The following is a 16,272-nucleotide window of genomic DNA, read 5'->3' as shown; positions in this document are numbered from 1 at the left end:
GTGATGGAATTTGTGAGGCCCATCAGGGAGAGGAGGGTGGGTCACCTGAACCAAATCAGGGTCTGTGAGCAGAAGAGAGGGTGTGGATTTGGGGCGATATCTGCTACATTGGAAATTTACATGTATTCAGATTTGTAACTGACTCGGGGACAGTACAACAACTCTTGCTCCTAAAATATGTGTATTTTTTTAAAGATTCGATCCTTAATGCAAGGGCAGTTTCAGATCATTGTGGTGTCCACTGTTAGCCTTTCACCTCCCAGGAGGCCCTCTTCCTTAAGCATCTGGGCTGGTGGTTTTTAAGAGTTTGAGCTTTTCTCCTTCTTGATGAACCTGCTGCTCGAGGCTCCGTCCCTAAGAACCGGAATAGGAAATAGTAGGAGTTCTAAATATTCAGAGGTGTTAGGTGAACACGTCTCCAGCTCTGCAAAGGGCAGCAGCAACAGGGTTCTGGCTGGCAGCTCCCCAGAACCATCTGCCATTCGCCCACAACACTGTGGGGTCTGCCAGGGATGGGCCTGCACCAGCATCACCTCCCAGGGACTTGCTGGAGTTTTCTCTTTTCTCCAGGGCGGGCACAGGTAGCTCCCAAACCTCAGGGAAAATGGAGGTGGTGGCTGCGATGCTGGGAAAGCTGGTTCCGATGGACACGGACCTGACAGTAATTATTGAGGTCTTTTTTTTTTTTTTTTTTTTTTTTTTTGCCCCAACCCTGAGATCCCGCTCTTCAGGCAGGTTTGTCTCTGCCCCCACTTTGACCTGGACAGAAATCACCTGAAGATCTGGAAGGATCTCTGGATCTCTGACCTGCCGTCACCTTCCTGCCACGGGGTCAGGTTTTCTGGATGAAATCAATGCAAGGACAGAAAAATTTCTTCCAGCTTTTGACATCACTGTGAAACGCAAGAGGACATTAGGGCTGGTATTAAACATCACGGATTCCTTGCAAAGCCTTTGCGGAGGTGTGTGCGATGCAAAACTGTGAGTCTCTCTGAGTGCCCTGCTTCTTCCACCAGGGCAGGCACTTCCAAAGCACCTGTTCTTCTGGTTCAGAACTGCTCACGGTTGTGATCTTGCATGTCGTGATTTCCTGCCTGTCTCTCTCTCTCTCCATGGATCCCCCAAGGCCCAGGACATCCTCCTCATGGAGTCCTCAGCACCCAGTACATCACAGGCTCACAAGCCCGTATGTGATGGGTGGGTGCGTGGAGGGGACATTCGTGCTTTCCGAAAGATGTGCTGTGGAATTAGGAAGGCTTCCTGAGTGAATTTCCCCATCTCCGTGGACGGAGAGGGGGTCCTGCTTTCCCGGGAATCGTAACACCCAAGAGCCTTGTTACCAGAATCCACTTTTCCTTTAATGCTTAGAACTTAAGTGCTAGGAACTTAAAACGCCCCTGGTAAAGATGACCTCTGGTTTTCTTGTCTGCCTCCTGGTTCCCTGGCCCAGCAGCAGTGGCTTTGCAGCAAGATGTGTTGGGCTTGGGGCTCAAAAGGGCCCCTGTAAGAAGAGAAGTGAAGTCTGTTTAACATCACAGCTCTGAACTGAACTCCGGGCCTTTTAAACATCTTGTGTTAATGCAGCAGAAGCTCGCCTGGTAACTGGACCAAAGGCCTCTCAGTAGAAAGGAAAGTACATTGAAAAAGTATGTTCACTTGGGTTGTGACTTTCCAGGAAAGTCTGATTTGGTGAAAGACCGCTGACTTGGTGTGTTTTGTATTTCACGGAACACAGGAAATTGGGGACATTGACTGATTATTCATGCTAGCCTCCTCTCTCTGACTGAAAAGATTGTTCCTGAAGTCCCGGCCTCCTCTCTCTGGCTGGAAGATTGTCCTTTCCATCTGAGGGCCCTGTCTGATCAGCCCTTGGTGCCTGGGCTGGGGGGTGGGGGGAGGCAGCCTCCCTAGGCAGACCCCTTCATCCAGGTAACTACCTAGATTCAGAAAATGGGGCTCTGCGTGCAAATCAGGGGCAGGGTCTGCTTAGCCGTAGAAGGTGCATCTGGTTTGGCTTGGATGCCCCCAGCTCCCCATCATGCTTTTCTGAGCCGTGGTGTTTTTTGTTGTTGTTATTTTGTTCTGTTTTGTTTTTTTGTTTGCTTTTTGGCCACTCCACGAAGCCTGCAGGATCTTCGTTCCCCGACCAGGGATTGAACCCCGGTCCGGGCAGTGAAAGCACCGAGTCCTAACCGCTGGACCGCCAGGGAAGTCCCTGAGCCGTCTTTCCTTTCGAGACTGTTTCTGAGCCTGAGGGTGGGCTGGACCAGGACATGGCAGGTCCCTTTGTCTGCATCTTGCCACACTCTGTGACGCCGGCTCCAGACCGGCTCCAGACCGCTCGCTGCTGGGTTCAGGACGTGCCCCGCCCCAGGGAAGCTCACCGGCCCTCCCACCCGAGCAGCAGTACCGCGTACAGGTCTGCAGCCGGAGGGCTCACACCAGCCAGGCATGCCACAGCCCCTTTGCTTCCACGTAGCTGTCTTTACCTTGGGAAGCCTGCCACTGTTTCCAGTTTCCAGGGCCCTCCACCTGGGCCGGCCTAGGCTGGGAGTCCAGGGTGGGGGGAGCCTTTATTTGGACTCCTCTTGTCCCTGTATCTACCGGAGGAAACGGTCACTGCAGAAAGTGCCTTTGGCCCCTTCCCAGACCTGCTGGATCGGAAGCTCCACTGTGGGGCTAGGAATCTGCCCCTTTCCCAAGCTCCCAGGTGACTCTTTTTTTTTTTTTCTTTTTTGATTTATTTATTCATTTATTTATTTATGGCTGTGTTGGGTCTTCGTTGCTGCGTGCGGGCTTCTCTTTAGTTGCGGTGTGCGGGCTTCTCATTGCGGTGGCTTCTCTTGCTGCGGAGCACGGGCTCCAGGCGCCCCGGCTTCATTACTTGTGGCTCGCGGGCTCTAGAGCGCGGGCTCAGTAGTTGTGGTGCACGGGCTTAGTTGCTTCACGGCATGTGGGATCTTCCCGGACCAGGGCTCGAACCTGTGTCCCCTGCATTGGCAGGCAGATTCTTAATCACCGCGCCAGCAGGGAAGCCCCCAGGCGGCTCTTATGCATAGGAAAGCTGAGAACCGATGCTTTAACCCGATAAATGTCCTCTGCCTGAACTTACCTTTGGGGTAAAATTGGACATATTGGGACATTTTTTCCACACTGAAAGATAACAACTAAGGTCTCGCCTGGCTTTTTCTTTACTTTTTTAATTTAAAAAAAAAAAACTGGGGGGCTTCCCTGCCCCAAAATGCTGCGGAGCAACTAAGTCCGTGAGCCACAGCTACTGAAGCCCGTGCGCCTAGAGCCCGTGCTCTGCAAGAGAAGCCACCGCAGTGAGAAGCCCATTCATTGCAAGGAAGAGTAGCCCCCGCTCGCTGCAACTAGAGAAAGCCCGTGCATAGCAGTGAAGACCCAACACAGCCAAAAATAAATAAATAAATAAATTTATTTTTAAAAAGCTGCGCTGCGTGCCATGTGGGATCTTAGTTCCCCAACCAGGGCTTGAACCCGCACCACCCCTGCAATGGAAGCGCAGAGTCTTAACCACTGGACTGCCAGGAAGGTCCTCCCTGGGTTGCTTTTTGGACATAGCATTATGCGTTCACCTGCCTGGGGGCAGAGGATTGAGGTAAGAGGGCGCTCCCATCAGCCCCCACTGGACATTTCATAGCCAAGAAAGGACAAGCCTGCACCTTCCCCCTGCAGCGTGTGTGGGATGCCCTCCCAGGGGCTTTCTCCTCTCAGGCAGAGAGATGGCGCTGGCTCGGGAGCTGCCTTCACCTGCACGCCCTTGCCTGGAATGCAGGTTTCTGGGACCTCCTGTGCTGGGGTAGGGGTCACACTGAGAACACCCCCTACATGTCCCCCCACCTACACAGGAGAGGAACTGTCCCATGGGTGGTCTGCATCCAAAGCTGTGAGTCATGAGATCTTTAGGCCGCCTCTCTGTGATGGTCAGTTCGAGGCATCCAGGTGGCCAGGCTGTAGGACCCGGGAACCCAACCAAACACTAATCTAGGTGCTGCTGTGAAGGTTGTCATCCACCATCAGTTGACTTTGAGTGAAGGTCATCCCGGAGAACTGGGTGGGCCTCATCCAATCAGTTGAAAGCCTTAAGAGCACAGCTGGGGCTCCCGAGAAAGAAGAAATTCCGTGTGTGGACAGCAGCGCCGGCTCCGGCCCAGGAGTGTCCAGCCTGTGGATTTCAGCCTGGCCTACCAGCCCCTGCAATCACATGAGCCCATTTCTTGACATAAATCTCTTAATCCATGCCTCCTCTTCCAGAACTCTAACGGATCCACTCTCTACCCAGTGCCGGGTTCCTTTTCATGTAGGCATGCGGATTTTATTTTATTTTATTTTATTTTTATTTTTAGTAATTAATTAATTAATTTTGGCTGCATTGGGTCTCTGTTGCTGCACGCGGGCTTTCTCTAGTTGCAGCAAGCGGGGGCTACTCTTTGTTGCGGTGCGCGGGCTTCTTATTGTGGTGGCTTCTCTTGTTGCGGAGCACGGGCTCTAGATGTGCGGGCTTCAGTACTTGTGGCTCGCGGGCTCTAGAGCGCAGGCTCAGTAGTTGCGGTGCATGAGCTTGGTTGCTCCGTGGCATGTGGGATCTTCCCGGACCGGGGCACGAACCCGTGTCCCCTGCATTGGCGGGCGGGTTCTCAACCACTGCGCCACCAGGGAAGCCCAGGCATGCAGATTTTAAACTACCGTCATTTTCAAACTTCTCTTCCAGTGAAGTGCTGACTTGTTTTTTTCTTCTGGTCCGTGAGCCAAGGGCCTGCCCTGCTGGGATGTGTTGCCGGTCTCAGCTTTCTCCTCCAGTCTCTCTTTCCTCCCCACATTTCTTTATCCGCAGGTCTTAGGGAGAGGCAGGACAGGCCTGCACGCCGTCATCAGCGGGGCCAGCTGTGAGTGTTTCTTTGGCAGTGTCTTAGCTGGTTGTTGTGAGTAATAATGAAGGAAGCAATCAGCAAGTATACTGCCCTAGAAGTGCTGCACATTGTTGTGCCCAAGAGGGAAGAAACAGGCAAGACACTCGAGCCACGTGAGACGCCGGGACAGGATGTCGGAGGCTCTGCCCCGCCGTGTAGGCTGGTAAGGGCTGCCGGGGAAGCAAGCTCTCCGGCCCCCGGAGCCGGCCTGCTCACGGGTGTTGAAGGAAAAAGGCACACAGCCTGGGCCATGGGTGGTTTCTGGCTGGGAGAAGTTTGCACATAGAAATGATAATCACCAGTGTTTATGAGCACTTTCTGTGTGTGAAGCCCTGTCCTAGGCATCCTAAATGTATTAGCTCAGGAGTAAGAGTCTGCTGTTATCCCTGTCTTGCAGAGAAGAAACAGAAGTACAAAGAGCAGAAGTAACAAAGGATGGGAATTCCCTGGCGGTCCAGTGGTTAGGACTCCACACTTCCACTACAGGGAGCACAGGTTCGATCCCTGGTTGGGGAACTAAGATCCCACAAGGCACACAGTGTGGCCAAATAATAATAGATTTTTTTTTTTAAAGTAACAAAGTATGCAGTTGATAGAAAGAGGGCCCAAGCAGTCTGGCTCCAGACTCTGTACTCTTTTTTTTTTTTTTTTTTTTTTTCTTTGCCATGACTCCGGGGGGAAAAAAAAAAGAACATAATATAAAAAAAAAGTCACCATCCATAGTCTCTGGATTACCTCCTAGAAGATGAGATATCCATAAGGCCAGAGGAGGAGTTATGAACTTATGCCTTCTGCTAGAATAAGTCTTGGAGGCTTTAAATTCTTATAGCTTTTAGTAAAAAAACAAAAAAAATAATGATGATGATGGAAATAGTGATAACAGTAATTGTAATAAATGCATTATACGCGAGGGATGTTTAGAGTATAAATAGATATTAGAAGTGTCTTTCCTAATGGAATTGAGGCTAAGGAGGTTAATTTCCCGCGTCTCCTGCATCGGCAGGCGGACTCTCAAGCACTGCGCCACCAGGGAAGCCCCCCAGACTCTACTCTTAACCGCGGGCTCGTGTCCTTAGAGATGGGCCTAGGGTGGTGTCACTGTCCTGCAGACCCGCTTTGCCGAATGATTTGAACGTGAACACCCTCCACTCTCTCTCTGCATGAGGCAAATTTCAAATGCAGTCATACGCTTTGGAGAATGCTCCTGTGTGGGCATTAGGAGATGTGTCTGCCTTGGGGAGAGTTTTTCTTTTCAGCTGAAACCGGGCCCAGGGAGTTGATAAGGATGAGAAGCTGGTGGTGTTTTCTGCTCTGGTGGCTGATGAGAAAGGTTCCTCTAAGGGGGCTCAGCTGAGACAACAGTTGGGTTCTCTGGGTCCCACCAGCTCCACCTACCCATGCCAGCTTTGGGTCTAGTGAGCTGTGAGGCCAGCTGGATTACCATGGCCACAGGAACTCGACCCAAGCCACCAGAAGATGGAGAACCAAGACACAGTGGTGACTCTTCCAGGTCTTGGACCACGAGCCCGCGATAACCCATCAAGGGGCCCTGCACTTCCCCAGAGTCTGCTAAACCAGCCTTGGGTCCTTGCCTTTCTGCCCTTGGTGTCCCTGCTCGTTGACATTGAGCTGTGAGTTCCCCGGTTCTCTGTCCCACTGATTTTCTCCATTGTTCTCCAATCTGGTGCTTATAGGAATTCACCCACGTCCCCGAGGGTCGCCCGTGCCAGTGGCTGACGGCCTCTGACCCCGTGCCAGTGGCTGACGGCCTCTGACCCCAATGACTAAGACAAAGCCTTCAAGGTCCATGAAGCGATGGGTAACTTTCATGCAGACCAAGGACAGCTCTTGCTGTGACCCCCCAGCCTCTGCATGTCCCCTGCTGCTACCCTCCCAGCCACTGCCCAGGGCACCTCCCCTGCTCGTGCCCACCCACCTGGACCCCATCCCTTGGCACTGTCTTGCCTTTCTCAGTGCTTCCAAACGCTGGAGGAGAGAGGAGCCGATTTCCATTCTGACCACTTTATAAGAGCCAGAGGGCTCTTAGAGAGGTTTTCTGGGATTTGGAATTGACCCTTGGTCTTGACACACTCTGACGGATAGGCCCCTCCTCCAGCCTAAGCCGGTCCTCTTTCTTTTACTGCTGGAGAGCAAAGCAAGCAGCCAAAGCTGATTCCTGTGGGGACTGTTCTGTTCCTCCTCTGCTCCAGGGGCTGGCTTCAGAGATGGTCCCTTTGTCATGCACATTGCACTGGCCACGCCCATGCCCATGCCCATGTGGCTACAGCTCCCCCTCTGCTGCGCCACGCCCCACCCCCACCCAGCAGTGCGTGGGCTGCAGCAGGGCCACCGAATGCCTGGGATGCCGGCTGCAGTGACAGAGCGGGCCCCATCCCTCACGGGAGTTTTGACCGAGGCAGCATTTGGGATCGCTTATGAACTGAAATCTTTACATTTTTCCCCAGTTTTAGGCTGAAGTAAAGAATGCCTGCCTTTTCCAACCACCAACCCTTGAACTTCTAAGACAAAGGGACCACACCCTTGGATTATGATCTAACTAGCCTATGAATTTGAGTTCAGGTAAAATTATTTGCAAAGTAACCTCTTTTCCTACCTAGCTTTGCTTTTAGTTATGTCAATACAGAAACAAGAAAAATCATCCTTCTCTGACAGGCAGAGGTCACCTGTAGACATTCCTGGATAATCAGTCAGGAAACAGAAACAGCAGACAGTCTCTGCTTCCCTGCGGGTCTTGGATAAAACTTATGTCTTTGTGGCAATTGAATTCACTTATGCAGTCTTTAGAGCAGACGGATAGAATATTTCTGTCGTCTTTCTATTTGATAGTAATAGAAGAAATGTAGTGGGATATACATCTAGCTCTTTATCTCCCCTCCTGCAGAGACAGGAGGGATGATGTTGTGAGTTTAGAATATATTGGGACAAAGAGAGCTTCTCTCTCTCTCTCTCTCTCTCTCTCTCTCTGTCTCTGTCTCTGTCTCTCTCTCTCTCTCTCTCTCTCTCTCTCTCTCTCTCACACACACACACACACACACACACACACACACACACACACATTCGTGTGCACGCATGCACCCTGGCCCCGAATTTGGGGAGTTCAAAGTCCAGTAAGTTGAGGATATCCAGACCCGGGGCAGAATGCACTTCTGCTTTTGAAAACGAATGGGCAGATTCTAGTTTGTAGTTGGTGGGTCAGAGAGAGGGATCAAGAATTTCATGATTGGACTTGGCGTTTGGAGGCAGGTGGAGTTAGATGCAAATTTTATGTTTTGGGGGGAAGTATTTAATCTTCTTGACTGTGAGGCAAAGTGAGGGTTAAAAATATATATTTGATTAAAATATATATATGCATATGTATTTAATAAGCTCTGTGGATTATACTAAAATCAATTTCCTGGTTTCAGTATAGTCCTATAGTTACACAAGGTGTTACTTCTGGGAGAAACTGGCTGAAAGGTACACAGGATCTCTCTGTACCTTTTTTTTTTTTTTTTTTCAATTTTCTGTAAATCCATGATTATTTCAAAATAAAAAGTTATAACATATATATTTATATTTGACAGAATGCTGTGTGGTACCCTGGATTGGATCCTGGAACAGAGGAAGGACATGAGTAGAAAACCTGGAAAACCCAAGAAAGATCTTTAACATTTGCCAATGTTAAGTTCTTAGTTTTAACAGCTGTACCATGGTTGTGTAAAACGTTAATGTTTAAAAGAAACTGGGTAAAGGATGTGAGGAAATTCTCTGTGCTATCCTTTGTAACTTTTCTGTAAATCTAAAATTATTCCAAAATAAAAAGTTTATTAAAAACAAAAATGTGTATATATATGTATATACACATGTGTATTACATTTATATTTAAACACATCTATGCAACCAGTGCCTTTAAAAATACACTTTCTTTAGACGAGGCATCAGGTGGTGCCTCTGAGATGAGTTGATAATTAAGGGCCCTTTCTTTTTTATTTTTTTGTGGTACGTGGGCCTCTCACTGTTGTGGCCATGGCACAGGCTCCGGACGCGCAGGCTCAGTGGCCATGGCTCACGGGCCTAGCGGCTCCGCGGCATGTGGGATCTTCCCGGACCGGGGTATGAACCCATGTCCCCTGCAGGCGGACTCTCAACCACTGCACCACCAGGGAAGCCCAAGGGCCCTTTTCAACAAACGAACTGCAGGATCCTTTTGTTCCCTAATTTGTCTGTATGGCCCGAGGGACCCTACAGAGCTCTTAAAACCCAGTAGGAACCCTGAATTCTCCCGTGTCTGAATCACACATTATGGAGAGTTCATTGTGATACAGTCCCATTTTCTGGATCAGAAACTGAGGCACGGATGAGAACTGGTGTAATTTAGATTGAGATTTCCTGGAATATTTAAAACCACATTCTTTTCTGCTTTCCAAGCTTGTGCTCGCACACGCACAAAATAATCTATAAACTGTAGCTGTTATACATTTAAGGGGGAAAAAAACCGAAATGACTTTTGCCACTCTTTTCTCGGGCTCTCCTAAGGATCCACGGTTAAAATTGGTGGGTATGGTGGGGAATCCAGTCAAAATGAAAGTATTAATTCAGCGCCTAGTCCATGCCCTCCACTTGGCAGGGTACTACCAGGGATGCCCAAGGACTAGTGGGCATTGAGGGTTTTTGCTGCCCAGCGTCCTCTTCTAGCAGCACCTGCCCGGTCCTTGGGAAAACCGCTCATCCCACTAGATGCAGTCCGGGGGCTCCCCTGGCCAGTGTGAGTCTTTGTGAGCTTGGGGTGCAGATGAGGCATGCTTGCTGTTCACTGGCCCCACTGCACACCTTCAAACGGGCATCACTCTGGCCCCCTGGGTCCCCCAAGCTCCCTGGCCCCATCCTGGGCCTTAGTATTCCTGCCATCCTGGGAGCTGCCTTATTTTCCAATAGATATGAATGCACCAGAGTCCCAATTATTGTTTGAAACTCACAAACTCTAACCAATATGCCTACACGGAGGAAGGAAGCGGGGGACCCTCACTCTTCATCCTGTGCGCCTCTCACTGGACGTGACCTGAGACCACTTTGGACAAATGCCTCCATTCTTCTTCAGTGGGACTGGAAACGTTAAACTACCAAACCCGAAGGCCCTTGTGCTCTAGCCAAGAGGTGCTCTGTGCCCCTGAAGTATTAATGTGGTAATTGTTCAGGCTGGTCCCACCTCTCCCCATCCCCAGGATCCTTGAGGCATCATTCTACAACAAAGCCTCAGGCCATGGCAATCACAGATTATCCTGTCTCTAAATGACACACTTTGAAGACTGTCTCTTTCTATTTAAAGTCACTCCTAAAAGATGGAACCCAGATAGGAGAGAAGAGATGAAACTAGTAACTATTAATGTGGAAGCGTAGAAGCCGTCTCCCTCAGGTTATTATCTGGAAGCTTCCGTAAGCCTCAGATCCAAGGGGCAGGAGCTGGTTTGCAGCCCTTGCGATAAGTCAGTGGCTCCTGGTGACATCACCGTGCCCTGGGCACTGGCCTCATTCTTCCCTTTGCTGTTCCCTAACAGCAGAGCCAGCTTCGTGGGAGTGCAGCCTGTACAGCCACACAGGACCCTGCGCTTAGCAGAGCCTGCATCTGGGCTGTCGCCAAATTGAAATTAGTAACGACTTTTGAACAAGGGCCCGCATTTTCATTTTGCACCAGTCCTATGAATTGTGTAGCCGCTTATGCCTAACAGCTTCCACAGGCCTTCAGGCTGCAGGTCACGAGGACCTGGTCATCCCACTTCGAACTCCTAACCCAGTGCGGAATCAGGACTTGGTGCCCATTTCCCCAGAGGGCCTGGCACAGAGCAGGTGCTGCAGCAAAAGATGGGGACCGACCCACCCAGAGGGTCGGGGCGAGTGGGGCTGGGTGAGACCAGAATCCTCCCTCCCACTGAACCCAGGGCCGCCCAGGGGACACCTACAAATAGAGAACCCGCATCCAGTGCTTGGGGCTGGCCAGAAACTGGTTCATCAGAAGTCAGGGAGGGGTTTTGCTGGTTTTGTGAATTGTATCCACTTGGGGATTGTATTAGTCTGCTAGGGCTGCCCTAACAAAGTACTGCAGAAAATTTGCTTTCTCACCGTTCTGGAGGCTGGAAGTCTGAGATCAGGATGTCAGCAGAGTTGATTCCTCCCGAGGCCTCTCTCCTTGGCTCGTGGATGGCCGTCCTCTCCCTGTGTCCTCACATGCTCTGCCTTCTATGCCTGTCTGTGCCCACGTTTCCCCTTTTTATAAGGACACCAGTCATATTGGATTAGAACCCACCCTAATGACCTCATTTTAACCTAACTACCTCTTTAAAGACCCTATCTCCAAATTCAGTCACATTCTGAGGTCCTGGTGGTTAGGACTTCAAGTATGGATTTGTGGGGGGAGGAGGGGTGACACCGTTCAGCCTGTCACTGGGATTTTTCTGGACACTTCAAAATCGTTTTAATAGCTTAATGTCTTTCTAGCCGAGAAATGATCGACCCTGCGGTCTGTTCTCTATCCACAGGAAGAGGCATCGAAAGGCCTGGGAGCCAGAAGAATGGGGCTCTGGGAGATTGCTCAAGGGTGTGAGGCTTGGTTACTGAATCCTCGCTTCCAGATAGACACAGGAAGAGTGACTGTACAGAGGACAGGGGCCAGGTGTGCCTGAGTCCTGCAGGGCTGGAGGAAGAGGAATGACGTGAGCTACATGATTTGGGTCCGAGATTGGAAAAGACCTAGGGCTGGTGGGGAGGGGTCGGAGGCCGAGGAGGTTGTGAGACCCACACTGGGTTGGAGGTAGGAGAGCATCCCAGAGGCGGGGCCAGGTTTGTAACAGTGGTTCCCAAACGGCCTGGGAGCTTTGTAAGCCCTGAGACTCTGTTTCCCCCATCTTGGGTGGGGCCTGAGCATCTGCACATTTAGAAAGTTCCCCAGGTAGGATGTAAGTGAAACAAGACTGTTGAAGTTGGCTCATAGCTCCCTGGGGTTTCGTATACTTTTGAACATTTTGAAATTTTCCATAACAAAGTTTTTTTTTTTGTTTTTTGTTGTTTGTTTGTTTGTTTTTAAAGAGAGAGTGGATGGGGGGGGGGAAGAGAGGGACCTGGGGGAGGAGAGAATGAGAATAGGAAAAAAACTGCCAGGAGGTTTCGTTACCAGCCCCGGTTAGGACAAAGATGGAAGGAGGAAACCCTGTATCTGCCCCTGGGCTTCATCTGACACGGGGGAAGCAGCGCCTCCTGGTGGCGAGAGGCGGCAGTAACAGCCGGGTCAGGACCTGGAGTCTGGGTGTGAATCTGAAACCAGGAACATGTGTCCCAGGGATGATCGTACAGGGGGAAGCGGGGCAAGCCCTCTGAGCAGGCTTTTGACCTTGGTTATCCCGTGACCCCTCTGCCCATCTACCAATGCCTATAGACGCAAAGGATAAAGGCGAAATAAATACCTGGATTACAAAGCAGAATAAATATAGTGTGATATAATTATCAAAATAGTTGATAAAACCAAATTTGTTACAGTGGTACATGTGCCCCTAGTAGCACATTAAATAAGATCCAGCGGCAGCTGGTCTAATAACGATCATAATTTAAAAGTAGTGATGAGCATGAGTGGTGTTTTGAGAAACCTGCAACGTGATATGAAAATATTTGTGATTTCTATTGTTCACAGAATCACAGGCACTGCTAAAACAAAAAACAAAAAAACAAGAAAAACACAAACTCCTGGGACTTGTTTTCAAGGTTGGTAAGTAAAGGAACTGCTTAATTCCTGTGGGAAGTTGGTGAAAACAGACACACCTGGTCACCCTCTAGGTTACTGCCCGCAGGTAAGAACCCTGCCTTAGAAAGGCAGTCAGGGCCACTGTGCTTCCGTCCAGCTACTGTCATCTGGCTGTTCCAGACGCCCATCAATTGTCCCACAAACACTGACCGAGGACCTGATGTGTGACAGACACCATGCTCCATGCAGAACAACTTCCTGCCTTTATCAAGTGCACTTTGTACAGAGAGACGGATGATGGACAAGACAGCACAGCTTGTACGCGCTCAACGTTTAGGTCACATGTTCCTGCTGAATATATACGTAATATAGAACAACATTTCCTGCCTAACTGAGATATAATGTTTCTTACTGAAAGTTTTCTTTTAATTCTGTTCACTTTAAAGCCAAGTTCTCAACCTAGGTTAGCCCATACTCTTTTTTTATAGAGCAAAAGAAATCCTCAGGAAGATTCTGAAGGACTTCTGGGAAGGAGAGGTGCTCATACCTTTTATTTCCTCCCCAAACCCATATTAAGAGTCACTGCTTGAGACTCCCCTGGCAGTTCAGTGGTTAGGACTCTGCATTTCCACTGCCAGGGCCCTGGGTTCGATCCCTGGTTGGGGAACGAAGATCCCACAAGCTGCGTGGCACGGCAGAAAAAAAAAAAAGAGAGTCCCTGCTGGGCTTCCCTGGTGGCGCAGTGGTTGGGAGTCCACCTGCTGAAGCAGGGGACACGGGTTCGTGCCCCGGTCTGGGAGGATCCCACATGCCACGGAGCGGCTGGGCCCGTGAGCCATGGCCGCTGAGCCTGCGCGTCCGGAGCCTGTGCTCCGCAACGGGAGAGGCCACGGCAGTGAGAGGCCCGCGTACCGCAAAAAGAAAAAAAGAGTCACTTCTTATTCATAGCAGCAATAGCCAAAAGGTGGAAACAACCCAAGTGTTCACCAACAGATGAATGGATAAGCAAAATATCCATCCAATGGGATGTTATTTGACCATAAAAGGAAATGAAGTGCCATTACATGCTACAACATGGATAAACCTTGAAGGCGTTATAGTAAGTGAAAGAAGCCATGTAGAAAAGAACACCTATTCTCTGAGTCCACTGATGTGAAATGTCCAGAAAAGGGAAATCCGTAGAGACAGAAAGTAGATGTTGCCAGGGCTGGGGAGAAGAGGCAATGGGGAGTTATTGCTTAAGGGGTACAAAGTTTCTGTCTGGGGTGATGAAAAAGTTTTGGAAATACTGGTGATGGTTACACAGTCTTGTGAAGCCTATCAGTGCCACTGGATTGTCTCCTTCAACATTGTTAAAATGGCAAAATCTTTATGACATATTTCGCCACAATAAAAACGACATCTTTCTGGTCACACTGGCTCACCCCTCACCCTAGTTTGCAGTGCCCGGGGTTCCCTCCACAGACGTCTCTTCTGCACTTGGTCCCTGGGAGCTCTCAGGTCTCATGGCTTAAACACGATCTTTACGCCGACTGTTTCCAGATTTCTATCTCCAGGTACTACCTTCCCCGAACTCCGACCTCCCTCCACCACTTGGCTCATCCAGAGGGAATGGAACACAGCCAGAACCGAGCTCCTGCTGTTGCTCCCCATAAGTCTGCTCCCTCCAGGGAAGAGCAGCTCTGACTTTCCACTTGGAAGTCTAGAATCTTCCTCGACTCCTCATTTGCTCACACTCACATCTGACCCCTCTGTAAACCCTATCATCTCTGCATCTAGAACATATCCATGACCTCTGCCTCCATCATCCCTCACCTCGATGATGCAGTAGCCCCTAAGCCGGGTTTTATTCCTTACAAGGAGCTCACGGCACGCCCCTGCTCAGCTCCCGTGTCGCTCAGTGTGAAATGCTGTAGTCCTCACGTTGATGTCGGGGCCCTCATGGTCTCCCTGCCTCCCTGCCATCTGCTCCCCCTCCACAGGCTCCTTGCTGTTCCCTCAGCATAGACTATGGTCCTCCCTAGGGCCTTTGCACATGCTGTTTCCTCTGCCTAGAATGTTCTTCCCCTGCGTCTGCCAGGACTCAGTCCCTCACTTCAGGATCTTGTTCAAATGCCATGCCATCAGGGAGATCTTCTCTGGACACCTGTACAGAGCACTCTCATCACCCCCACCAGCATGCCCGTGCCCCATTATTTACTCTTCTTTCCCACACTTATTGCTAATTGACACATTATATATTTGTTGGTTGTTTATCATCTCTCTCCTGACCAGCAGGAAAACTCCTTGAAGGCGGGTGTTTTGTTTTGTTCAATGTTCAATATCTTCAGGCAGTTAGTAGGGGCTCAGCAGATATTTGTGGAATGAATAAATTACTAGAATCCCTTGATTCACTGAACTGCTAGAATATTCTTTAAATAATACTTATTTAGAAGCACTGACAAATCACTTGGGATTTGTGTAATAGCTCCATGTTACAAAACAAAATCCTGGGTGAAAAGGGGGCTCTGGGCTAATCAACGCTTAACGTGGCATCCCCAAGTTTTCACTGCCACCCTTGGACCTGTTTTCCCTGTACAGTAAGTCCCCTACATACAAACGAGTTCTGTTCCGAGAGCACATTTTTAAGTCCAATTTGTTCGTCAGTCCAGCAAGTTAGCCTAGGTACCCAACTAACAGTCAGCTATATAGTACTGTACTCTAATAGGTTTATAATAAATAGTTTTCACACAAACAATACATAAAAAACAAACAAAAAATAAAACGTTTTCAATCTTACAATACAGTGCCTTAAAAAGTACAGTAGTCCAGTACAACAGCTGGCATCCAGGGGCTGGCATCGAATGAACGGGCAAGAAGAGTTACTGACTGGAGGTGGGAGATGGTAGAGCTGAAGGGCCGTCAGCAATAGGACACAGAGGGCGAGCTGCAATGTCACTCACGCCTGAATGCACATTCGCATCTTTGAAAGCTTGCAACTTGAAGCTTCGTATGTGGGGGACTAACTGTATTAGTTGCTTGAATTGGTTAAGGCAGAGATCAGGCTGCTGTAACAAAGAGGCCCCCAAGGCTACAAGGAAACACATGTTTATTTCTCTCTCACATGCGAGGTCAGTGGGTGACTCAGCAACCCCCTCACTCAGGGACCTGGGTTCTTTCCATCTTCTTTCTCCACCATCCTGGAGGTCATGTTCCCCCTCTGCTTGTTGAAGCTGTGTGGCTGGCACCTCACTGTTCCAATCACAGGAAGTGGCAGGACCCGGAAGGCCTGTGCCATGTTTTAAGGTCCACCCTCAAAGCAGCCCACACGCCTCACTCTCCTTTCATTGGTGAGGCCTTGGTCAGGTGACCACACCTCCTTGCAAGGGGTTCTGGGGACTGTAGTCTCTGGCTGGATGGCCATGAGCCCGGCTATCCCTCAGTTACTAAGGAAAGAGCTGCTGTTGGCTCCATTTTAGAGGTGCGGAAACTGAGACTAAGAGAAGTTAAGTAACTCACTCAAGGTGACACAACTAGCAACTTTGGACCTTTTAACCCCATCTCCAGGGTTCTGTCTACAAGCCCCAAAGTCCCTTATTCAGCACAACCCTGTGGATTTTTTTTTTTTTT

Source organism: Lipotes vexillifer, unplaced genomic scaffold (assembly GCF_000442215.2).
Source record: "Lipotes vexillifer unplaced genomic scaffold, Lipotes_vexillifer_v1.1 scaffold575, whole genome shotgun sequence".
NCBI lineage: Eukaryota > Metazoa > Chordata > Mammalia > Artiodactyla > Lipotidae > Lipotes > Lipotes vexillifer.
Note: the sequence above shows the minus strand (reverse complement) of the source record.